Source organism: Python bivittatus, unplaced genomic scaffold (genome assembly GCF_059951505.1).
Source record: "Python bivittatus isolate LINGU-HERP-01145 unplaced genomic scaffold, Pbiv_v1 ctg000070_np1212, whole genome shotgun sequence".
Taxonomy (NCBI): domain Eukaryota; kingdom Metazoa; phylum Chordata; class Lepidosauria; order Squamata; family Pythonidae; genus Python; species Python bivittatus.
The window spans coordinates 13,693,914-13,719,355 of NW_028277034.1; the positions used below are offsets into that span (position 1 = coordinate 13,693,914).

The following is a 25,442-nucleotide window of genomic DNA, read 5'->3' on the forward strand; positions in this document are numbered from 1 at the left end:
TACTTCCTGTGTATGTTTTCTTGCTTGGTGAGGCTAAAGAAATACTTCAGGGAAATACTGTATATGCTTTACAATGATAGAAGTGCTTCAACCTGCTTCTGCTAAATATTTTTCTATTCTGCTCATATTCCTGTCCCTGAATCTCGTCTCAACCAGTTGAACATCCACTTGGGAGGCATGTGATTCTGATAGGGAAAAAAAAAATCAGTGGAAAAATGTGCTTCAACCTGTTTTCCTAGTTAACACAAGCCACAGCTCAAACTTTTAAAATAGCTACGAAGACCTAGCGCTACAAAGATAGCCAAGGTAAGAATAAAAGCAGATACAAGAGAACAATGTATGTCCAAGCTTTGTTTTGTTTTGCTTTTATTGCAGCCTATCACACTGTTGGAGAGATAAATTATTCCGTTTCAATGGCAGCTTGTCACTCTGGCGGTGGGAGCTACGATGATAAAAGAACGTGTCAAACTTTATTTGCATATATTTATGACTTTTCTTTGACACCGTTATGTAAATTCTCTATATGCAGAGTATATACATGTCACACATGAAGGTCTTTCCATTCATTTCCATGCTAGAGAGAGTGCCTTCCGTCTGAAAATGCCTCTTAATAGTTATATATTCAGAGGTGGAGTTACTACTTAGAATAGAATCCCGGCTATAAATCGGAGTTTGGGTACAGATCCTTTGAGTATAGGATTGAAGCCATTTCTTACTTTTCATCTGAAATTACTTTTTAAATAAGTGCTTTAAGAAATATAGCATTGTCTACACAAGTTGGCAGAAACATAAATCTGGGCCACATCTGCAACAACTGGCAATTTTATTCATTTTTCTTTGTCTTTTTTTAAAGAAAAATTAATGTCATTTTCCCCTATAGTTTTTCACAGTAAAAGATTTCATTGAAGGGAAAAAATGATTTAAGCTTGTTCTGCAGAATTGTTTCAAGAATAGCCTTTTACAAACTGCTTCCTACTTTTTCCCCAATGAATCTGGAAAGATGAACTTTTGCAGATTTAGAGGTAAAAGCTGAAACGGAGATTTGAATGCACACATTTGTTAGTCTTGTTTATTAAAATATTTATACCCAACATTTTGCTTTAAAGATTCTTTAAGTTGCCTTTGTTTAAAAAGCACTTGAAATGCTAAAACATTTCATTGCTGACCTGACAACAATGTAAACTGAGTTTCATTTCAGGTTTGATTTGCGGTTATAGCACATATAGCAAATGGGCAACGTCACTCATGTTTGTACTGCTATCCATGCTATTCATCTCTGCACTATTTTCTTCTCTTTGGTAAAAAAAAAAATGTCACCATCCTCCTCCACTAATTGTTCTCCCTGACAACAGCTATTATAGAATATATGGGTGTAGAAGGAGAGAACAGTTAGAAGGATCTGCCACTGACTGTTCCTGAGTCACCATTCAGCTCCTACCACTTTGGGAAACAGGTAAGTTCCCCTTATGTATGTATGTATGTATGTATGTATGTATGTATGTATGTATGCATGCATGCATGCATGCATTTATGTTTCAAATTTAGATACCGCCCATCTTGTCAGGTTCGGTCAGCACGAGGCTTCAGGGAAGCACGGGGCTGCAGGGAAGCTCGCAACCAGACCACGCGGAATCCACCGGCGGTAGCTAGCGGGGAAAAGAGGAACCGAAAGCGCCGCTAATTAACGAGCCACCTGCGGCCAGCTAAACAGGAAAACCACAGCGGAAGCTTTTAACTATGAACTGATAACGGCGCGAGCAAGCAAGGAACGGGGCCGCAGGGCAGCGAAACAAGATCGCAACGCAGCACAGAACCCGCGGGTCTGCACGTAGCAGGGAGGGACCAACCCAGCCGGAGGGGGACTGGCAATCAAGGACAATGGACTCTGACCGACCCTGCCATCATGAACAATCAAGGGGGACATTGGGGGGCCCAATAGTCCACAGCTGCAACGCGATCACGAGGCGGGAAAAAGCGCGGGAAGGGGGGAATATAACAAGTGATGCAATTGTACCAAGCCAGTCCTGGCTTTGCTTGTGACTACTACGTTACGCATGAGTAAACCTTCTTTGTGAACCACACGTGTCACGAGAGTTTCTCTGTCGAACGGGGCAAATCTCACATAAAGCCAGGACTCACATTGAGTGCTACCCGGTACACACCGAGGAGCGCTCACCTTTCTTTCCCTGCAGCCAAGACCGGAGAGGAATTGATTAACGGCACCAGGAGATGGCAAGCGATGGGGAAACCGCGTGCCAGCTGGGCTACCAGGAGCCCAGATCCGAAGGCGTGATGGCGGGACCAGTCCGGGGCGAATGGCGCACGGACACAGCCAAGAGGGCGCCAGAGGACGGGTGGTCGTTCGGCGGGGGCAGGAGCCCCAACGGGTCGCCAGCATGGGGGTCGCGACGAGTAGTGACTCGGAACCCGAGGCCCGAGAGCGTGAGGAACGATTCACCCGACTGGAGGCCAAGATCGAGCAGCGGATGGATGCTGTCCAAGTGATGTTGCAGACCATCTTCCGGCGGGGCAAGGCCCCAGGGGCAGAGTCGCAGGCGAAGAAGGAATCGGGCGATACCGGCAGCAGTGAGGATACGACCTCAAGAAACTGCACGGAGCCTAGACCAGAGGTTGCGCAGATGACTCCAGTCCCTAGCGTGAGGAAGAGGGGACCCACAACCACGGCCAGTTCGCGGGGCGCCAAGCGGGCGCTCAGCAGCGGGACGGAGCCAGAGGGCTTGACGGGACGTGCGGTTCCCGGGAGCAGCGGCGCAGGGTCCGGGAGCCAGGAGCCGGAGGAGAGGCTGGACGGGCTGGAGGGCGACCTCCAGCAGCAGACAACAGCTGTACCGGGCATGCGGGAGGCATGGAGTGGCGGACCCAGGGCCCCGGCTGGGGCAGCCGCAGAGGGTGGCGTGGAGACCAGGCTAGCAGAAGTGGTCAGCCTGACGGGGAGCGCGAAGGGGGGTCGGCGGCCAGCAGAAGCGCCCCGATTCAGGAGCTCAAGGAGCGAGCTCTCGGGGTGCCCCAAGCCACTAACCTATCTCCCTGTGCAGGACAGGCTCCACTCAGAGATCCAGGGGGGAGCACCCAGTAGGGACGACCTGGAGGCTCTAGTGAAGTGGAGCTGGCTGGTGGAGACGGCGGGGGATGCCGGAGACCCAGGGAAGCGAGAGGCACGAGCCCCGATACCAGCCACAGCGGACCAAAGTGAGGCGGCACCAGAGGCGAGGCGCAGGAACCGACGGCAGAGGATCGAGGTTGGAAACGCCCGGCAGACTGCAGGGACCTGCTACCGGTGTGGAGGCAAGGGGCATCGGATGGTGCAGTGCCCCTCGAGGCAGGGGGTCTTGGCGAGCTGCACAAAGGACGGGGCCCGGCGATCCCCGGCTATAAGGGACCCCGACCGATCCTGGGAGGAGACAGCAGCTAGTGGAGCGGTGTGCAGCGGAGCCGGCTGGCTCACGAGGAAGCCCGGCTCTGCGAGGAGGGGAGAGCGAGCCAGCGGGAGGCGATGGCCGGCGACGCTGAGGCGCACCCCAGAGCAGCCAACGGAGTGGCAGCATGAGGAAGGGCGGGACAGAAGAAGCTACTCGCCCATGAGGATCAGGGTCCACCTCAAGGGGGTGAGATCAGAAGCAGAGGCGAAAGTCGATGCCTTGCTGGATTCGGGATGCACCCACTGCCTGATCCACCCGGTACTGGCATCCGCGCTGGGGCTCAGCGTGAGGAGACTTAGAAAGCCCCTCGCACTCAGCCAGTTGGATGGATCGACGGCAGGGGGGGAACCGGCGCAGTATCGCACTGAGCCGGTCGGTTTGACAGTGGGGACAAGCCGGGAAGAGCTAGGCTTAGTAGTTGCCCCGGGGGCCGGCCATGCACTAGTGCTGGGGCTGGCATGGCTTACGCGCCAGAACCCGCACATCGATTGGGTGGCCAAGACGGTGCGGTTCGGCGGCACCACCGAGCAGACGGGGTCGAGCTGCGGACGTGGCACGAGAACAGGGGGCCCCACAGAACCCGGCGAGGTGGCGGCTGGGCGACGGCGAGCCGAGGGCCGGCGAGCTGCGGCAGCGGCGGCAATAGAGCCCGGGAAACCAACTGCACACGCGGAGAGGGCGGCGCCGAGGGAGACCGGCAGAGGAGCCGAGGCGGCAAGCGCACGAGAGAGCGTGGCAGCAGAGACGGTGCGATTCGACGGCACCACCGGGGAAGCCAGGTCGAGCCGCGGAGGCGGCGCGGGAGCTGAGGACCCCACGGAGCTAGGCGAGGTGGCGACTGCGCGACGGAGAGCCGAGGGCCGGCAAGCCGCAGCAGCGACAGCAGCGGGGCCCGGGCAACCAACCGCCCGTCAGGCGAATACGAGGACAGCGCCGAGGGCGACCAACAAACGAGAGGGGTCAGAGACCGCCGAGGTGGCGGTGGCATCGACGACGAAGGGCCCCGCAGCAACGCAGGGGTCGGCTACAGCAGAGACGGTGGCAGCAGGACCCGAGGGCCCCGTGGCAAAGCAGGCGGCGATCACACTGGCATCAAGAGCGGGGGCAGGAGCGGCGCCGGGAGCTGACTGGTCCGCGCCAAGCGTGAGTGAAGCAACCGGCGATAGACCGGGACCTGGCCGCGGCCAGGGGAACCTGGAAGGTTGTAGGACACTGAGGGAGCCGCCGCTCGAATCCAGGGACCCAACAAGGACGACCCAGCTGGAGGCGAAAGGCGGAGCCCAACCCCCAAGGGAGAAGCAGGGGAAGGGAGCCGAGCCAGAGCTGAGGCGGCGCTGTGCAGAGGCGAGCGAGGGAGACCCCTGGTTAGTAAACAACAAGGACTCCCTGACGAAACAAGGGACCTGCTGGGAGCACAAGGGGAGGCTCTACGTTCCAGAAGCTTGCCGGGTGGATGTGCTCCGGAGAGGGCACACCGAGGACACTACGGGACACTGTGGGTTTGTTAGGACTTTCCACCTCCTGCGTGAACAGTTCTGGTGGCCGTCTCTCCGGAGGGATACGAGGGAGTACGTGGCCAGCTGCTCGACGTGCGCAGCAGCGAAGGAAGGGAAGGAGGGGAAGGAGAACCTTCGGGGACCCATCCTATAAGTGACTTAGCCAAGGAAAGGCACACCGTTATGGCAGATGGGGGGGCAACACCCTAGTAGCCCAATTAAGAGGGGGACTTGTCTTCAGGGGGGCGGCATGTCAGGTTCGGTCAGCACGAGGCTTCAGGGAAGCACGGGGCTGCAGGGAAGCTCGCAACCAGACCACGCGGAATCCACTGGCGGTAGCTAGCGGGGAAAAGAGGAACCGAAAGCGCCGCTAATTAACGAGCCACCTGCGGCCAGCTAAACAGGAAAACCACAGCGGAAGCTTTTAACTATGAACTGATAACGGCGCGAGCAAGCAAGGAACGGGGCCGCAGGGCAGCGAAACAAGATCGCAACGCAGCACAGAACCCGCGGGTCTGCACGTAGCAGGGAGGGACCAACCCAGCCGGAGGGGGACTGGCAATCAAGGACAATGGACTCTGACCGACCCTGCCATCATGAACAATCAAGGGGGACATTGGGGGGCCCAATAGTCCACAGCTGCAACGCGATCACGAGGCAGGAAAAAGCGCGGGAAGGGGGGAATATAACAAGTGATGCAATTGTACCAAGCCAGTCCTGGCTTTGCTTGTGACTACTACGTTACGCATGAGTAAACCTTCTTTGTGAACCACACGTGTCACGAGAGTTTCTCTGTCGAACGGGGCAAATCTCACACATCTCACAAAAAGTGACTCTGAGCGGTTCACAATAAAACAGCAATAAAAACAATAAAAAATACAATAAAAAAAGAATTAAAAAAACCAAACACATGCACAAATAATATCTTCCAAGACGTTGTTGGTCAGTAAGATGTTAACATATGGGAGCATCTTCAAGGTGCTAGCCACCCCCAGGGTTGGTTGCCCCTTTTTTTGCCCCCTGCCAGTTGGGAGAGCCAGGTCTTAATGGCTTTCCAGAAGGACAAGAGAGTTGGGGCCTGCCTCACCTCTGGGGGAACAGTATTCCATAGGGCAGGGGCCATGGCAGGGAAGGCTCTCTTTCTGGACCCCACCAGTTGACATTCTTTCATCGATGGGGTCTGCAGTATACCCTCCCTGCCTGACCAGGTGGGATGGGTGGACATAATGGGGGTGAGACGGTCCTTCAGGTAACCTAGCCCCATGCCATGTAGGGCTTTAAAGGTGATAACCAACACCTTGAATTGGACCCAGAAGCAAACTGGGACCCAATGCAGCTCACGTAGCAAAGGTATAACATGTGCCTAAAATTGCCCATGCAGCTGCATTTTGAACCAGCTGAACCTTCTGGATACTTTTCAAGGGTAGCCCCATGTAGTGTGCATTGCAATCTATACAGGAGATGACTAGGGCCTGAGTGACTGACTGGAGGGATTTCCGATCCAGAAAAGGGCATAACTGGTGCACAACACATAGTTGAGCAAAGGCCCTCCTGGCCATGACTGCCACCTGCTCTTTGAGAATACCCTCCATTGCCTGAAAAGGTTTAAGTACCATTGGTCAAATTACATGTTTCAGTGAATTCCTGCATGAGCAGATGATAGCACAATCTTTAGATGGTACCAGGTTAAATACAACATCTTTCTGCAAATTTGAATGCATGCTTACTATTGAAGGGCAGTTTACAGATTCGAAATAAGGAAACAGTAAATGTAGCATGTGTAAATATTTGGACACTAAGTCACTTCATAACACCTCCTATGACATAAACCATAGCTCCCAAATGTTTCTATCTTGAATATTGAATATCTGTGATATCTATGATATTCAAGTCAACTAAGAGTCTTTCTATTTTTGCTTTTGGAATTTTTCCCCCACACTTCCTTGCAGAAGTCTTCTAGATCAACAATAATTTTAAGTCTTTACATAAGCTGCATGCTTGAGTTCTCTGCACAGATTTTCAACAATATTCAAGTCATTGTGATTCCAAACCCTCTGTCTGTCTGTCTGTCTGTCTGTCTGTCTGTCTGTCTGTCTGTCTATCTATCTATCTATCTATCATCTATCAATTTACATGGCCACCCATTTCACAAGAAGTGACTCTGGGTGGCATACAACAATCAGATAGAACAACAAATATATAAAAACAAACATTATAAAAATATAAAATAAGCATTATTAAAAATTTAAATATTCTAAAAAATTTAAAATATACCACAAATCACAGAGTGAATGTATCAACCACAGTGGAGTCATCTAAGAATGTCTCCAGTTTCCTGGGACCCCCAGGTCTGATAACATAACCAGGCCTTGAGGGACTTCTGGAACATTAACAGAGATGGAGCTAACCTGACTTTGGGGGGGGGGGGGAGAATGTTCCATAATGCAGGCACCATAGCAGAGAAGGCCCACATCAAATGTAAGTCCCTAGCAGATGTTACCCACAGCATGGCTTCTCTGACAGATCTAATGGGATGGGCTGATAATAATCGGGGAGAGGCGACCCCTCAGATATCCCAGTTCTATGCCATAAAGGTTAAAACCAGCACCTTGAATTGGACTGGAAGCAAACTGGTAGCCAATGCACTTGCAGAGCAGAGGTGTGACATGTGCTGTTCTGGTAGCACACATAACTGCCCACTGCATTCTGCACCACTTGAATATGGATACTCTTCAAGGGAAGCCCCTTGTTGCTGATGTTGCTTTCCTGTAGTACTTCATGGTTGATTTGGAGATATAGTTTGGATTGTTGTCTTGTTTAAATATCCAATCACTTTTCAGCTTTAATTTCAAATTAAATTCACCCATGCCTTCAGCAAGGGAGAGTGAGCTCTCTCACTTCGTCACACTTGCTATCTTTTATCTTTATTTTTAAACTGATTTTATTGTAATTTCTTTGTTTCATTGTTGTGAGCTGCCCAGAGTCACTGAGAGCCAAGCTTAATACTAATACTTAATACAAGTTTAATACTAAATTAAATTAAATTAAATTAATAAATTTTTATTATGATTGGTTGGACAGTCAGCCAGATGTTTAGACTGGATTTGGCATTTTTATCCACCTATCGAGTCCTTCCCAAGGACCTGGGATAGACAGATGTTGCTTGATGGTGTTAAAGGTATCATTGCAGGATGGAAGCTGTTCCAAGTAAAGTTGCCTTTTGCAATTGACTGATGGTGATTTTGCCAACACCGATGATGTTCAAGTGGTGTTCCAGATGTTTTGGGATTGCACCCAAGGTGCCTATTACTATTGGTATTATCTTTCCTTTCTTTTGTCACAGTTATTCTACTTCTATTTGCAGGTCTTTATATTTTGTGATTTTCCCCAGTTTGTTCTTTTCTATTCTGCTGTCTCCAGATATTGCAATGTCCACTATCCAGACTTTTTTATCTTTCTTATCAACAGTTGTTAAGTCTGGGGTGTTGTGTGGCAGGCACTTGTCTGTTTGAATTCTGAAGTCCCACAACACTTTAGCTTCTTCATTTTCTATTACTCTGTTTTGTGGTCCCACCAGTTCTTGCCTGCAGGCAAATGGTATTGCTTCCAGATATTCCAATGCACCGTTGTTGCTACTTTCTCATGCCATTGTTTGTAGTCAATCTGGGCCATCTTCTTGCAGCAGCTAATGAGGTGATCCACTGTTTCTTCAGCTTTTTTGCAGAAGCAGCGTTATTATTATATCAGTCAATGCTGTCATTATACAGATATGGAACCAGATCATTTTCATCACCATAGGATAACCGATCAACTAGGCCTTCTGAATTCAGGGCTAAACATATTCAAATATATAAACTTTTAATTGAAATCCTTCCTTTTCCCCAAACAAAGATGAAAAACTTCTACTCTCTCATCAAGTTGCATATTTCAAGATGTCCACAGTACAAATACTTTTATTTTAAAAAAAAGAAAGAAGGAAGGAAATGGAAACAATGAGAACACCTTAATATAGTTCTCTTTTTAAATCATTATAAATTGCTAATGAAAAACAGGATACCATTTATAAAATTAAGCACCATCAAAACTCAAGGTGGGAAAGTGTATTAAAAGGGGTAATATCATTATGTTTTATTAGGTTTATATTTAGTGGAATGCTATTTGTGAAAGCCATTTGGCACCTGTTTGTAGAGCTAGATTCGCAAAATCAAATTTGCCTTCCAGCTACGAATTATGTGATGAATGCTGTGAAATTATATCCATAATGTTCAAGATTTTCTCTACAGCTTTTACTCTAAGCTTCAAACCTCTCTGCAGTATTTAGTCTCATCTGATTAAAAACTAATATCACTAAGAAATTAGCTTTTGTTCTGCAAGTAAACTAGAGCAATCATTTTTAAGAACTGATTCAGTAGTATAAATTAGGAATTGTCAATGCTCTGTAAATATGCCACGGTATTGTTACTGGATGTCACTCAGTGAGATGATAATGAGAAGCATGAAAGTTTTAAAACACGTGAAAAAGAAAGTGCTTAGGTATCAATCTAAAATTATTGTGATTAAAAAAGCAGGAACATTTTCAGATGAAGTCTATTGTTCAGAAGATTGCCAGGGCAAAAGAAGCCCATTTATAACTTAAATAAAATAGCAGATTCTTTAAAATTATTTCATATATAAAGAAAATGAGTTTGAGTGTGTAGGTAGGAAATGTAGGCAAAGGTGAACTTATTTTCAAGTTGAAACCACGGATAGTGTCTTTTAGGAAAAACATGCATAAAATTAGTCTCAAAGGCAATACTAATAGTAACATTTATTCTGAGGTTATAGATCCAGATGGCAAGACTCTATGGAGAGAGCTATTTTAATTGCGTTATCTACTCCAAAGTGCCCCCCTTTTTTCATTAATGCTCAGAGGGTCTCAAATAAAGGTTGGCTTCTCCTTTTCCTCCTATCTAAGCAGATGGTAGTCCTGTTCATCTTTCTTTCCCAAAACAATTCAGAATTCAGCAGGAAATAATGGCTTTTCTTTTGATTCCAAAATACTTTGTTCAGCCTTACCATGCTTTCACAAAGCCACATTTTATTACTTTCATCACATAACCAAATCAGTTCCTTTATTATATAACTCCTGTTTGATTGGAAACTCCAAAAGGAGAAGTGAAACAATAACAGGGGGGAAAGGGCAGCTATAAATTATTCTAGACTGCTCCAGCCCCAAATCATAGTTTCATATTTCAAATGTTGGACTACCTTTCAAGCTAGACACTCAACTTGTAGCATGCACTGGGGCACAGATTCAGAGAGGGTGAAACATGAGAGAGTAAGCTAGCTGAAAGGTTAGGAACAGACAAAGCAGTCACAATTGGGTTCCTTAGCAACATAATAGTTCAGTCTGTAGTTTGAAGAGAAACAAATACAGTACCACAAGTCCAAGAAGATCAAGTGAAGAATGTAATCAGTGAACAGAGCTGATTAAAGCATTAGATATAAATTATGGGTTGGATTGTCACTAAGCTCTTCTGTATGACAGCACTAATGTGTTGTTATCCACTATAGGAGCTAGCTTAAATTATGCTGGCTTAAAGAAAGCATTTCCAACCTTTATTTTGTCTCAACAGTAAAACAGAAAAGAGGTTCGGTATGCTCAAGAAGCAAGGGTAGAGAAGAAGATAGGTCAGCAGTGCCTCCTTTGATGTCAATTATTGGCAGCAGAAGACTCGTGATTCTTCTGGTGTCAGTTCTTCATGCCATGAAGTGATACTCTCCGAGACTGGAGAACAAAGAAGCAATTCTCCTTCTTTCCTCCTCACTTTTCCTGCAAGAGACATGAGGAAGATAATAGACCCATTCCTCCCTACTCTCCCCATTTTTCCTGCCATCTATGGCAAGTTTTTCTAGCTTTGTTTTCCTTTCCACTCAGTGTCAGCTGCTGACAGGAAAGATCATGACCAATCACTCTCCTCCAAATGTGGTGGGGCAGGCTTGGGCAACTGTGGATTGGTACCTTGGGATGGAAGCAGCTATCAGTGACTTGAGGGAAGGAGGTATGTTCACAGCCATATACATTAGCCAAGTGAATTGGAGGTGTTGCCTACAATGAAATGGAGCACCACAGACGGACCACACACATTTTCAGCCATAGTCAGAAAATACCACTTTTAATGTGGAACAAACAAACAAAAAAGATAGGCAGGGACTGCCCCCATGGTGGCTAAAGATGGTTTGAGAATTCATGTTTGTAACAAATAATGAGGTAACTTTGCATCAGGGCAAACAGGACACATGGATTCCAGTAATCTCATTAGCTTCTGGTGTGGGTCTTTCCAAGAAAGTGATTTCATTAATACTTTAACAGAACTCCATCTCTTTTGGAAGCTATTACTTCTGGGAAACCTGGCCTCATAATCCATGATCCATAATACAATGTCTCTGATCTACAATACAATGGCAGTGTTATCTCAGGATTAGATATCAGAGTAGTGAGGCCTATGGAGATAGAAGGGATTAGATCTTCTATAAATGCCATACTTAGTCAAAGTAGTACCATGGGCTCAGTGTCCTAATCTTCTGATTCCATTAATTCTACCTCCACTTCTACTAGTCATCTAGGGATATTCTGAGTTTATACTGAAACCTTCATAAGATCAGGATATATATATTTCCGATAAAAAGTGGCCTTATGAAATAAGCATGTTCATTTAGCTATTTAGTCTTGAGGGTTATCAAATTAGAACATTTTTAATGGACTAATAAAATTCACTTTTCTTTACACAGGAAATGTTTTGGAATGTATCCATTTGGAATGTCAGATGGGATGCAGGTAACAGAATGTTATCTTGCAAGGTAATCTCTAAAGAGATGCAGACTTGTCTAGAACAGTGTGAGCACAATTGGGGTAAAACTGAGCTTCGATTGCAATTTTGGCATGATGTACCCAAACTGACTAGTATTATGCTTATCATTAGCAAGGACTACTGCAAGTGGCACAGGTGTCATTAACCTAGTCACAGTTGACCAAAGTCATAATGGGTAGTGGAGGTCAATATCAAAGACATGAAAATTAATAAGAATTGTGACTATTTAATAAACATATGCTTGAGTAAGTCTGTTTATTTCTAATTCATGGTAAAACCATAAGTATATTTAATGTTTACACACGCAGAAGGAATTGATAAAATATTGATAAATATTGATAAAAAATAATATTTTTACAAAGAAAGGCTGGATTTTTTATTTTATGCATTTAACGAGGAACACATACTGAAGCAGTAAAACCAGCCAGGTTGGTCTAGTGGTTAAAGTACCAGGCTAGAAACCAGGAGACTGAGTTCTAGTCCCATTTTAGGCATGAAAGCCGACTGGGTGACTTTGGGCCGGTCATTCTTATCAGCCCAACTCACCCCACAGGGTTGTTGTTGTGGGGAAAATAGGAGGAGGAAGGAGTATTTAAGTCTGTTTGCCACCTTGAGTTATTTATAAAAATAGTAAAGTTGGAATAAAAAAAATTGAAAACAAAAACAGAGCAATGCCATAAAATAATGCAGCTATTAACAGCATATTTACACAGCATTTAAAAATTACTGATTGCCATCAGTAAGAGTTCGTTCTTTGCTACCTAAATAAATCATCCCATAGATCACCATGGGTTTTAGCGGGCTGGATATTTTCAACTTTACTTTTAACATAGACCAAAAAGTAGACTATATTAAAGAAAAATAAAGTCTCTATAGTTAATAGTTCTGCTCAACCTCCCTTCATTGGTTCAATGTTCATCTAAGGCTAAATTCCATGCATTCTTATATAATTGCATGATTGAATATCCTGATGCATTCTTTGATGAATACACTAGAACTTGACAGGCAGCTCTCAGAAACAAAATCAATAGCTCTTTTCTCGTGGTTCTATATGCTGGCCATTAATATTGATAATACAGCAAATAAGGAATTATTTGTTTTAGTAGTCCTACTACATATGTGAAAACTTTTAGTCCAAAGCTTTTTAATGAATAAGCACTGCCACCACATATGAAAGTATTACCAATCTGTCTTCAGTTTCCTTTCCAACATAATTTGCTATTCCTTTTATAGATGTGTTGCATTTCAATATTATCTATGCCTTATTTTGAAATTTACTTCCTTAGTTTTGGTGGATATAGATTTAAAGGGCTTGACTGACCATATCCTGTTCTGAATATTTTCATATCTACATCTCCCCATATCATCCTCTCAGACCTTCTTCAAGATCCCTAAAGTCCCAGTTTCTGAGAAAATCTTTTGTATTCTTTTCATATTGTAAAATTAGTTCTTCTATTTACTTCCGATTTAACACTTGAGTTAGAAATGAAGTGTATTATTTTATGGACTGGTAACAAATTATAATCAATTCCCACCAGAACTTTAATTAACTATTTCTCTACTCTGGGTTGTCCTTTACTTTATAGTAAAGATTCCTTAATCTTAGAGACCTGCTCTTTACCATTCTTTGAACCGAGTATTGTTGTCCTTGTCAAAAAAAAAAAAAGGTAAGAAAAATGAATGAAGAGGAAATGACTTTGTCATAACTGACCCTTTTACTCAAAGAACTATATTCTCCTCTTTATTCTACTGGTCTACCTTAAAAAGAGTGGGGCTATTATAAATTCTATATACTGCCTTTGTATCGTTGCAAACCATCATTGCTTTTACCATGTCCATATTTTGCATTGTTCAATGCTTTTTGTTTTTTGTTTTTGTTTTTAAAAAAGTTTCACCTCTCTCTTTATGAGGATATCATCAACTCTATCCAACCCTGACTTCCCTCTATACCCACTCATTTTCCTTCATACATTTATTTTTTATTTGTTCATCAGTTTGGTTACATTGCCCTCTGCTTTTTTGCTGAATGCCCCTTATACCAACACATGTGTCCCTGTAGGGATAGCTCAGTAGAGTCCATGAGCTGTAAGCTCTTTTTCTGCTGTCCCTATAGGGAAGACCGTAGGTTTATGTAACCTATACTGAAGAAATTCCATGGTAGACATCATGCTTTCCATGTATTGGTTCTTTTGTCTGACCACTTTTTAAATCAGTATTTTAACTTTCCAACAACCATTTTTACCAATATTCAGATCAAAGAAATAAACAGCATTCAGTCACCTCCAGTTCTACACCAAGACTTATTCTAAGCTGTTAATTTTTAAAAAATGGTCTCGTTTCTCTCTTTCTCTCTCTCTCCAAGCCAATATACATTTAACTTGATCTTAAAAGTAAACGCATTTTACTTTGTGATTTTTATATAAATGTTCCTTCCAGTTTTATGCCAGATCTTATCCCTCATAATGTGAAGAATAGTTGAGAAAATTAAATAGCTATCAATAAAGGCGAAAAAGCCATACTGCCTCAACGTTAGAAAGTATAGCTGTTGCCAATCAATATTTCTGCACTGGTACAAATCCTTCACCACCATCACTACTACCACTTTTTCAAAGCAAAATTTGAAGGTTTCCCTAGCTATTCCAAAAGATTTATTAGTTTGTCTTTCAGAGGCTTGTGTGAGTTTGATTAGTTTTGCTGTGGATGAGGGTTAAATAACAAATAGTCTTGTTCAAATACTTTTATGGGTCCAATCATATCTCTTGAAATATGGACCAGATATGCATTATTTATGCGAGAATGGTCAGGGTCACACTGCCAAGCTGTTTCTAAGAGCTGCAGTAAAAAAAAAAAAAAAAAGCAGGCATTAAATAATTCAGATGTCATTGAGGAAAAATTGGAGGACTTGTTGGGCAAATATCAAAGCAATCTAAATCTACTGTGTATAGAAGACACTTCAGGCAATGGCAAAGGCATGGTTATTATTCTGCAAACATTGTGCTGGCATTGCAAAGTCTGAGAGAGCCCGGATTGCAAAATGAGACATCTTCCACTTGAAAATGGTCTGTCTCCCACTTTTCATAGACAGACAGACAGACAGACAGACAGACAGACAGACAGACAGACAGATAGATAGATAGATAGATAGATATGCATCAGAAAATAATAGCTTTTAAATTAACTTGAGGTTGAATCAGGGCAACTGGATTTCTTTTCTTTTGGTTTGAAACATTTTGCTGCTTGTCCAAACAGCTTCTTCAGTCTAAAAAGTTGGTTGGGGAGACCCCATAAATGTCTTCCAGGGTGGCTGCCTTTCTCACTAACATGATGGGCTCGTTGAAGGATATGACAATAGGAGATGTGATTAGTAGAGTCTTTGGGATGTGGATGTCTTGCTCCTAATCCCTCACTCATCCCCCTGTGGGTGGTTAAGTGCTGCCTCCCTGGTGAACTTGTGAAGTGGTCTTAATCTTCCTGGGGACTGATGAAAGAGCAGCATGACAAATGGGAGACAAAACCAAAAGAAAAGAAGTCTAGTTGTCATGATTCAACCTCCAGATAATTCCACCTGGATGACTGAGAATCTTCATCAACTTTTAAATTAACCATGAATTTAAAGTGTATGAGGGTCATCATCTCTATAGTTGGAGAAATTATCAAAAGCAGAGTAGCAGAAAGCAGCCTAGTACCCAAACAGCTATTGGGTAACCCTGATTGACAGCGCTAATGTAAATGAAGTATATTTCTCACAGTTATGCAATAAGAAACACACTCTAGACCTCTTTAATACATTTGTGGCAGAACAGTCGATCCAGCTACATCCATCAGAAAGCTGAACTGCTTGCCTATCATTTTCTTCAGTGAAATGTCAGAACCATGCTCCACGGAAAGAAGAAACAGTTCATCCTAAGTTCATTCCAATAAATTTAATTCTGGGAGGCAGGAAGACAAATGTGGGTCAGAAGCAGAGATAGGAAAAAATGGCTCAAATAGACTTTGCATCCTCAAAGGGCTCTTTTTGTCCCTGAACAACGACCAAACCAAACCAAGAGAATAAGAAATTAAAAGCAGAGGAAGAATTGGGACAGGAGCAGGAGCAGAAATTTGGTAAAATTTGCTTGTTTTAATTCTCATTATTTAATTTGCTTCACTGTTGCCAGATGTTTAAATAAGTCCCAGATCAGGATGCTTCCAAAAGTAGCTTGAAATTGAAATGCCCACATGATTTTCTGTGATAAACTGAGAAAACAGCTTAAAAGATAAATGGTCTTTTTTCTTCTTTCAGTTCAAGCCTCGGATGGTCCTTATCCATAAAACTGTAAGATTAGTAGGGCCCTTTCACAAAATAATATCTATCCAGAATAAAGATATTTGGAAATTCTTTTTTGTGCTGATCTCTATAAAGTCAAAACGTAAGGAAGCATGAAGTTTCTTTCACACATTAAATTTATAAATTACATTTAGCATTTCCTGAAACAGAGACTAAGCACTGTGTCTGAAAAAAAAAATGAAACAGACTTCTTATTCAAAGCATCAGTCTGATTTTTAAATTAGATCTGCCATGTGTGGATATCTTGGAGCAATTCCAGAAAACCAATCTTCCTTAACTCTAACCTTTTGTTTCCATCTAGTGGTCATCCAGATGTTTGCAGTCAAATATGATAGGCCTACTTTTAATGTCCTTTATTTATTTATATTTATTTATGTATTTATAGTCACATTTATATGGCCATCCATCTCACACAAAGCAACTCTGGGCAGTGTACAACAATAAAATAAAACAGCAAATAGATAAAAAGCAATCATTATGAACAGATAAAAAGTAATTATTCAAATAAAAAATATTATCAAAAAATTTAAAGTATACAAACCCTACGAAGCGCTTCTGAATTGTGTGTAAAGTGCATTTAACACTGATCTAGCCTGCTCTGACTATTTTCAGAGCTATTCAGGATGAATAAAGGCACTCAGTTCATGCTTGGATGGTTTGCCTAAACCATGTTTTGCATTAATCATGTTTAAAAGACTCATCCAGCAAACTCTAGATGATACAGAACAGCTGAATGCATTTTGACACCCCACTTCACTTTCCAGCAATCTTTGCAGTGGCTGGTTAACTAGCAGTTTCTGTTCTGGTTTGGATTTGGACTTTAATTGCTAATAATGAAAAAAGCCCATCTCGATGTAAGCTTTGGGAGACCAAGACTTATCTCTGCCACCTATCAGTGAAGAGTGATCTTCCTATGGCTTTCCTTTCTAAAAGCATTCCTTCATCCGGCCTTATTTTCCTGCAGGAATAAATGGCTGTTGACTATAAACTGTAAGTTGTAATTCAGATTCAAATAACACACTGTATTGTACTTATGGTGAATTAATTAAAAACAAAAACATGAATACAAATTGTGGTTCAGGTACTATCTTTAACCATACTTTATGTTATGGTTTGGATTGAAATGATACCTTTAGCCACCTGTAACATGGCTTAGTCTGTCATGCACATCACATTTTAAACTACATCAATAATATTTAATAATATATTAAAGCTGTTTTCTCAAGAAACATGTTTAATTAAAAAACATCCTAGTCTACAAGTGAAAGGACAATAAAGATGTGACTAAACTCGCCTTCCCTGGAAAGGGCTTCTGGAACCTGGGAGAAAATTGTTCTCACCTCATTATGTTCATGACCCATGTGCATCTGGCAATTGTATAACTGAAAGAAGGGGAGACTTGGGGATGGGGGGGGATGATGTTTTTCAAATAGCCTACTCCAGAATCATGTAGACTTTGTAGATCATGACCAAATGATTGCAATGGGTCTGGGAAGAGATGAATAGCCCGTGAATTTTTTATAACAAGAGGAACTAATTATAGAAACTAATCTCCCTTGCTATTTTAAGTGTTATCGTTAATTGTCTGGCTATAACCCTGAACCAGCTGATGTTTCTGAACTCTTTTCAAAGGCAGCCACAAATAGCATATTACAATCAACTAAACATGATGTAGCTCAAGCATATGTATGAAATCTCCAGAGATAGGCACAACCAATCCAATAGTTGGTAGTTATGCCTTTTTTTAACATGACTCAAGCTAAACCATATATTACCATTGCTTCACAGAGCTTACCCTGGCTATTTTAATTGCTGGCTTTGCTACAGGTCTTCATAGTGGAAAATGTGATATGGATTTGGACTGTAATGTGATGAACAGAAGGGTCTTTAATTTTCACTCCTTCCCACTTTGCAATGATTCTAGTTGAGATCAGAAAGAAAGAGTCTCATGTTTTGCTTTGTAAAAAACAAACAAAACAAAACAAAAAAATGATTAAAATGTGGGTGAAAGACAAAGGCATAGAAAGGATAATGCACAATGGAAATAGAAAAGAATTACTCCTGGGTACAGAGTTGTAGGCTGCCCAAACTTAAGAAGTGATAGCTGAAACTATATCTAACAAGAGTATAAGTCTCTACCTCTGTAAGGGGATAGTTAAGTTCAGATACCTTCTAACTTCTTCTCTGATGTAAACAGTTGCAGAAGGAAGCATAGAGATGGGAACCCTAGGTTTGTTATAGATATCAAGAAGCATAGTTTCCTGCATGTACCTGGGCTTTTTTCTGTGAATTATGAATGGGTATCCTTATACTTCTTCATAGTCAGAGATTTCTGTGGTACTTTTATTATAAATATTCTACATGTTTATAGTTCAATCAAATTGATATAAACATTTTGGTCATACCTTCTGTCAATCTCAAGAAAATTTAGATATTCAAATGTAATAATATTTTGGGTGGAACTACTGAAAACCAAAGAGGTGAGCTTGTCATGACTAATTAAGTCACACCAATTTTAACAGGTCTACTTCTAAGTTTGGTTATGCTGAAATTGGGGTCATTGTCTAAATAAATATTTTAAGAATATTTTCTGTTATTTCTTAAGGTGACCTAGATGATGACCACTCAAATTAAGTAATTGCTAGTGTTTTTTTTAATTAATTAACATTTTTCCTGTCAAACACTTTATTGCAAACCCACATTTGTGTATACTGGTTATCAACAATTCAGTGTTAAAGAGAATATGTATCTGCTGAAAGATCAGCATTTTGAAGTATTTTTATAATCTTCTCATACAATTAACTGCTTTACATAGAGCAGTGGGATCTAAAGCATTGCTACCAGAAAGCAAATATGAGTAAGTGTGTCATTAAATGTTTTACTACTATTCCAGCTAAGGACTTGTGTTCACTCTAAAGGCACTTTCACTGCAGCCTCATCTTTGCTTTCCAAGCTTTCAGGAACAGTTTGAAGGCAATACATTTCTTCACATCTCCTGGCTTGAAATGCTGAAAACAAGGAACAAAAATGAATTTCTGGGCCTGAGCTACTGCAACAACAATATGAACAAAAACCCTTCACACTTTCTTCACAGTAGGGAGAGAAGGAAAAGAAAAAATGATACTGATTTTAATTGTATTGATCTTACTGTTATGTTTTTAGATTTTATATTATTTTAATTATTGTAAGGTACCTCGTGTTTATACATGCAAAAAGGCAGGGTGTGTATATTTAATAATAAATAAAATAAATAAGAAGCAGACTCAAGCAGCTGGGAGCTTTGCACACAGCTAGTTATTTGCTAAATAGAAGTAAACAGGAGAGAAAACTCTTGTCAATGTCATCCTTGCTTATTTCCTCCAGGCGGCTGAGTGGAAACTGCAGTAGTTGTCAAGTTAGCGCTTTCTTTACAAGACCTGAAATTCAGGATCCAGTAGGAGAAGTGAGGCATTCCTCACAGTATGTCAAACAAAAAGCCCCAAAGATTTGCAATGATTTCAACTACATGGCAGCTGAGCAAAAATAAATCATCTCAGCTGTCCAGTGCTGCTAATATGGTGCCAACTAGAGGTTCAAAATCCACAAGTGGAAGTGCCCTCAACAGATAACGTACTGCAAACTGGAAGTCCAGAGAATAAAGTGCAGTAAATTTTGTGTGCTCAAATTTTGAAATTGTAGTGGAATTCAGGAACACTGAAATGAAAGATAGACAGAGACTTGAATCAAATCTGACTTGAATCAGGTTTATTTAATTATAGTCAATGACTGGCAAATTAAAAAAAAAAAACTGTGAAGCAGTGACCAAATATAATAAAGACTGTGTTACAGTCATATGAAATCTAAAAAATTAAGACTTGAAACCAGCCAGAAGAAAGATTTGAATAAAATGCAGCAAAACAGTATAAAACATAAGATAGAATAGAAGAGTACAATAGAAATACAATAGAATAAAAGAGAAAAACTATAATGTCATTACTCCAAGATAACTTATACTTTCTTAGGGCAGTCACTGCAGACAGAGATTTACCTCTAGTGGTGATGTGATGATAGGGTTCCAATTGGTGAGCAGGAAACGTATTGCCTCTCTCTTATAAGAGATTGTAAGAAGGCAGTAAAGGTATGTCTGCATGTATTTTGCAATAGAAATGGCAGCAGAAAAATATGTGCAGTAGGGCCTCAGGTTTATTGTGAGACTCTACTGGACAGCATTTCTCACTGAATGGGATCCTCCCATCCAGCACCATTGGAGGTAAGGCACTGAAACCAGCACAGGAAAAGGCTATATAGGGTGCTGGGGGAAAAGGGTTGAATAAATAGTTTGCAAATATTAAAGGTTCCAATTTGGAACTTACCACTGAATATGCTCCTTGTTGTTCCCATTACAAGGACTCTTGAATGACTTTTATCTACCCCTTCCTGAAGAAATATCCAGGCAGAGAGCGCATTTTCTATTTGTTGCTCCTTTTGTCTGATAAGAACTCAAGTATATCCTCTCAGGTTGCCCAGTTCTGTGCCTCTATTTGTTCTATTCACCTTCTAGTTCAAACTTTTGACTTTCATCTATTTATTGTATTTTTAGTTATTTACCATTATTATACTCTTGTATTATATTCTTATATTTATATTTACTTCTTGTAAGTATGTATGTATGTGTGTATGTACATTCTCTTTGTAGGTTTTAAATTGATGTTTTCTGGTCTTATGGCTGTAATAAATGATTTGACTTGACTTGACTTGACTTGACTTGACTTGACTTGACTTGACTTGACTTGACTTGATTTTGGGCTACAGGACCCAAATCCATCTGCTGTGTGATGTCAAAAACTCTTTGATGGATTTTGGCTTGAGCTCTTTCTAAATCTAGGGGCAACAGAGAGTAGATAGGAAGGCTGCAATAATACAGGTCAGCTTTTTTCTTTCCACCTTGATGAAAAGCCATCAAGGAGACTTAATAGAGCCAGTGAGCCATTGAAAAACAGGAACTTAACCCAGTATAAGAGTCAGCAAATGTGGGTTTTACTCTCACCACTTTCCATGTGGATTAAAGCATTTGAAATACAGCATGGGAGGTGGAACAGTAGTCATAAAAACCTAGATTTAACAATGTCGAAGGGCTTTGAATCATCGTGGTACATATCTTTGCACCATGCAGCATTTGGGATGTTGTTTAATTTAAAAAAAAAATGATGGCAGAAGATAAGTATCTGCACATTTTGGAGTGAAAAAAGGCCAAATTTGCCTTTGGGCTATTGTTGGCTATAGCAGAAATGGCTCTGATTTGTTCCTGCCAAGCTCCAGAGCCATGAAAAATTACACCAAAGTATTTAAAAGCTGGAATGTGTTCACTGTTATTATTTCCAATTTGCCATTGATGTTTGTGGCAACTAGAACTTCCCAAGACAACCATAATTTTGGTCTTGACTGTAAGCCCTTTCTCCTTACACAATTCTAAGCCCTGCAATTTGTGTAGGCAAAATAATTGCATCATTGTTGTCATACAGTAATATTGCCAAATGCTGTCACTAAGTTTAGGAGCATGAAATTCCTTTCTATCACTGAATCCACCTAGATTTTAAATGACAGGAAGCTACAATGCTACCCTGTTTCAGTCCTCGATGGATTAAAATGTCTGCAGTAAAGTAGCCAGCTTAATTACATCTAACTTGGCTGACTGTATTTTCATGCAGCATCCTAATTAGGAAGAGGAGCCATTGCTCCATAAGTGTAAGGAACAACTTCCACAGAGCCTGCTCCTTAGAATTGAATTAAAGGCCAAAGTCAGTTAAGGCAACATATAAGAGATGGTGTGCCCAGGTGTGTATTTCTGTAATAGAAATTGTAACATGGCACAGTGATCAATTGTAGATCTTCCCTCCCTACATCCTGCTTTAATAAAGTAGTCACATTTAAAGTTGGGCTTTAGCCAGATACCAACACCACCCTTTACTACTTTTTTTCTAGACTCTAAATCCTGCTCACTTCATATAGTCAATGCCAAGAGTAATGAGGTCACTTTTGGACCTAGAATTAGCCACAGGGTTAAATGGACTACAAGGTAGGCAGAGACAGTACAACTATTACTAACCTCAGAAGATTCCTCCCAGTTTTGGAAATCCCTACTATGGACCTCAAACCCAGCAAAGGCCCTAATCATGTGTTGTAGACACTAAGGAAAATGACCTTGATGGAGTTATGCCAGCTTCATTATCAAAGTGATGAGGGGTGAATTATATCTTTATATCTTTATATGTTTAACTTTATCTTTTATGTGTTATTGATTTTATTGTAATTTCTTGAGTTGTTGGGAATTAGGTGGCATACATTTAATAAATTGTTGTTGTTATCTTAAGCTTAAGTCCACAACAGACAGAAATATGTAGAAGAGGCTCCGACAGACACCTCCCTAATTCACAGAAGTATAAGAAGGGGGAAAGAGGTACAGCACAATCAGATTTGCAAGATTCTGTTATTATAGGCATTCTCAATAAGAATAGTTTTAGCCTTCCTGTGAAGTTGATTTCCTGGCCTGATCTACCTGGTGGGGCGGGCATGTATAAGGATGTCATCATTGCCATTCAGCTATTATTAATATTCTCCCAACATACTAGAAAATCTACCTATTTCCCGAAAACCCTGGTTTGATCAGAATTAGGGGGCAGGATTAATGAGAGCATTTAAAGTTTTCAGATCAAGCAATTGTCAACGTGCCAGAAATCAATTAATTGCCCAGAAAAAGCTTTATAAAAACTTAATTAAAAAGAAAAAGCAAGCTTTTGCTTAAGCAAATTGGGAGTGACTTTTTTAGGCTGTGGAAAATAAGAGCATTTCCTTATTTTGCAATTGCTAATTGCTTGCTTGTTGCATGAGGGAAAACAGTGCCTGGAGACTAGAATTCCATCTGCCAGATGGGAATTGTTCTACAGCACACTATATAGCTTCCTCCTTTCTATTTGTCAGTTTTCACATGATACACCACGTAGCATCCCTCGCTGTCCACCCAGACTCTCGTTCAGAGATTCTCAAATTAGTTAACCAAATGAAAAGTGGAAAGCCCCCAAATAATAATAATACCACTAGTTACTGAAGGGAAACCCTGACTGGTAGACCTATCTTGCTCTGCCTTGTCACTCATATCAACAATGCACTCCAGATGCCAAATGACTGGTCCAATCTGTGACTGTTCCTGTTCCTAAGAGCAGCAACAGCACTAATCCTTTTACACTATTATCCCATTAGTAAATAAATGGGACTTTCAACATAAAGATGCAGTGTGGATTGCCTCTGTTCAGGGTTTCAGCCATGCTATCTTCCAAATTATTTCATGGATTTTATTTTCTTTCCTTCAAAAGTCTACCAGCATGCTTGGCTTTCATCTTTGACTTTTTCTTAAAGATCATCTGTAGTAAAGGAAGCCTTGGGGTTGTATCAGTATGAAGATGCTCAGTGAAGGTTTTTTTTGGTTTGTTTGTTTGTTTGTTTGTTTTTCCCATGACCAAGGGATTTTTCACACTGCATCCTTCAGCTGCTTGTCTCCTAAATATAAACCAGCTGGAAATGAAGCCAGCTTAAGAAATTCCTTTTCTAATTTCAATTCCTTCTACCATTTTGGTCACAGAGATAGCCAGGTATTCTGTTCAGACCATGATTAATATGAGGGAAGAGAGAGAGAGAGAGAGATGATACATAGATAGATAGATAGATAGATAGATAGATAGATAGATAGATAGATAGATAGATAGATAGAGATACCCCTGCTTCTTATTCCCCCTTCCACCCATACCAGGCAAACAAGCACCTTTCAATTTCCTGTCTGTGATTCTATCTTTTGAGAACTGGTGGGGAAAAAGCTATAACAGTTTTACAATTCTTCCTGTTACTTCAGCTAGAAGGAGAACCTTGGCCAACTCTTGTCAGTTTCACCAGGAAGGAGGGAGAGAGAGGGAGGGAGATTTCACTGTCCCATTACTGAATCTGTTAAATCAGAGAGCAGGGATCAGTGAAGGGGGTGCCAACAAAGCACACCCCAGCCAAATGGAACGATAGGGCAGAATGAAGCTCAGCAAGCAGACTGCACTACACTGCTTGTGCCATTGAGGAAAAAACACTACCTTTGAGGCACAGCTAGAAACTCAGATGGACTTTGCCTTCCCAGCAGGCCAGCTGCAGGCTGAGGGTGACACCATTCATTCCTGCACTCCTGAAACACTAGGTGGCTTGGCCTTACACTGGGCTAAGCAGGAAGAACAGAACAGTGGGAATTCACATTTGGAGAATAAGTGCAATAAACCAAATATAATGTTGGGGGTTCTTTCCTGTGAAATGTCATGTTCTGTCCCTGGAAGCTATAGTTTTCTTAAGCTCCTTGAGGAAAAGTCAGATAATGTGGTGTAAGATAAAGATTAGAATATACATTCATCAGTTACAGAGTTTTTAAATTTCAAATGCTGATATTCAGAAGTACTAACTTTCCTGTTCCATGATTATAAGTATCATTTTATTATGTCAGCATTTCTTGGATTGTATTTTGTTTTATTTTTAATGAGGATCATGACAGTTTCTGTATTGCATGAATATGTCAAGAATTGAAAACGCTCGAGAAAAATGGTTCAAAGCCCAAAACCCTACTCACACAAATTAGTGCTATGCTAATGAGGAAGACATTTTATGAGAGCAAAAGACTGCTCTAATGAATAAGGTCTGGAGGTCACAGTCTTCTGCTGGAAGATCTGATGGATTACCATGGGAAAAATCTGAATATCTGAGTGTCCTTGGCTGCCAGAATCTAGGAGAGTCACAGAAGACTTGTGGTTTATAGACTCAAGGCATGAAATACAAGCAGATTGCCCTGATATATGTTCAACATACCCTAGTGACAGATAAGAGAGTCAGCCATCAAGGAAATGTAGCAGTACATTTGTTAATGAAGGCCGAAAAGAAAAGAGTGACTCTTACGCAGGAAACAAATGGAAAAAGGAGAACATTCCTAGATCCCAGTTAGCAGGATGATTGCCATTTTATTGCATGCTTTTTGACAAGTGTGAATAGAATGAGAAAAAGCTGAGCAGGCTCATCTCTTTGTTCTCCTCTTTTCTTTGCAGATATGAGTAAATGACAGCTTTCATGCCTACATTCTGGCTTGTGGTTACTCGTCCAAATCAATCATAATTTTATTTTTTGAAGATGATATTGGAGAAAGTGGGGGAAATTTTGCAGATTCTCTCAAATAAAATACAAGTATGAGACTGGAAGCAGACAATTCATGTGTTGAATTCTTAACAAAGCAGGAAGGGTATGAGGCAAACACTGCACTTATGACCTGAGCACTCAG

The 25,442-nt window shown here is 41.5% G+C and overlaps 1 long non-coding RNA gene across 1 annotated transcript; it reads left to right on the forward strand.

Annotated features, from left to right (window-relative positions):
- The first annotated feature begins 220 nt into the window (after positions 1-220).
- On the forward strand, positions 221-20,811 carry LOC148216849 (uncharacterized). The gene is made up of 4 exons (XR_015794658.1): positions 221-306; positions 1,353-1,453; positions 11,708-11,776; positions 19,068-20,811. It is a non-coding gene; the product is annotated as an uncharacterized LOC148216849 (long non-coding RNA).
- Positions 20,812-25,442: the final 4,631 nt, after the last annotated feature.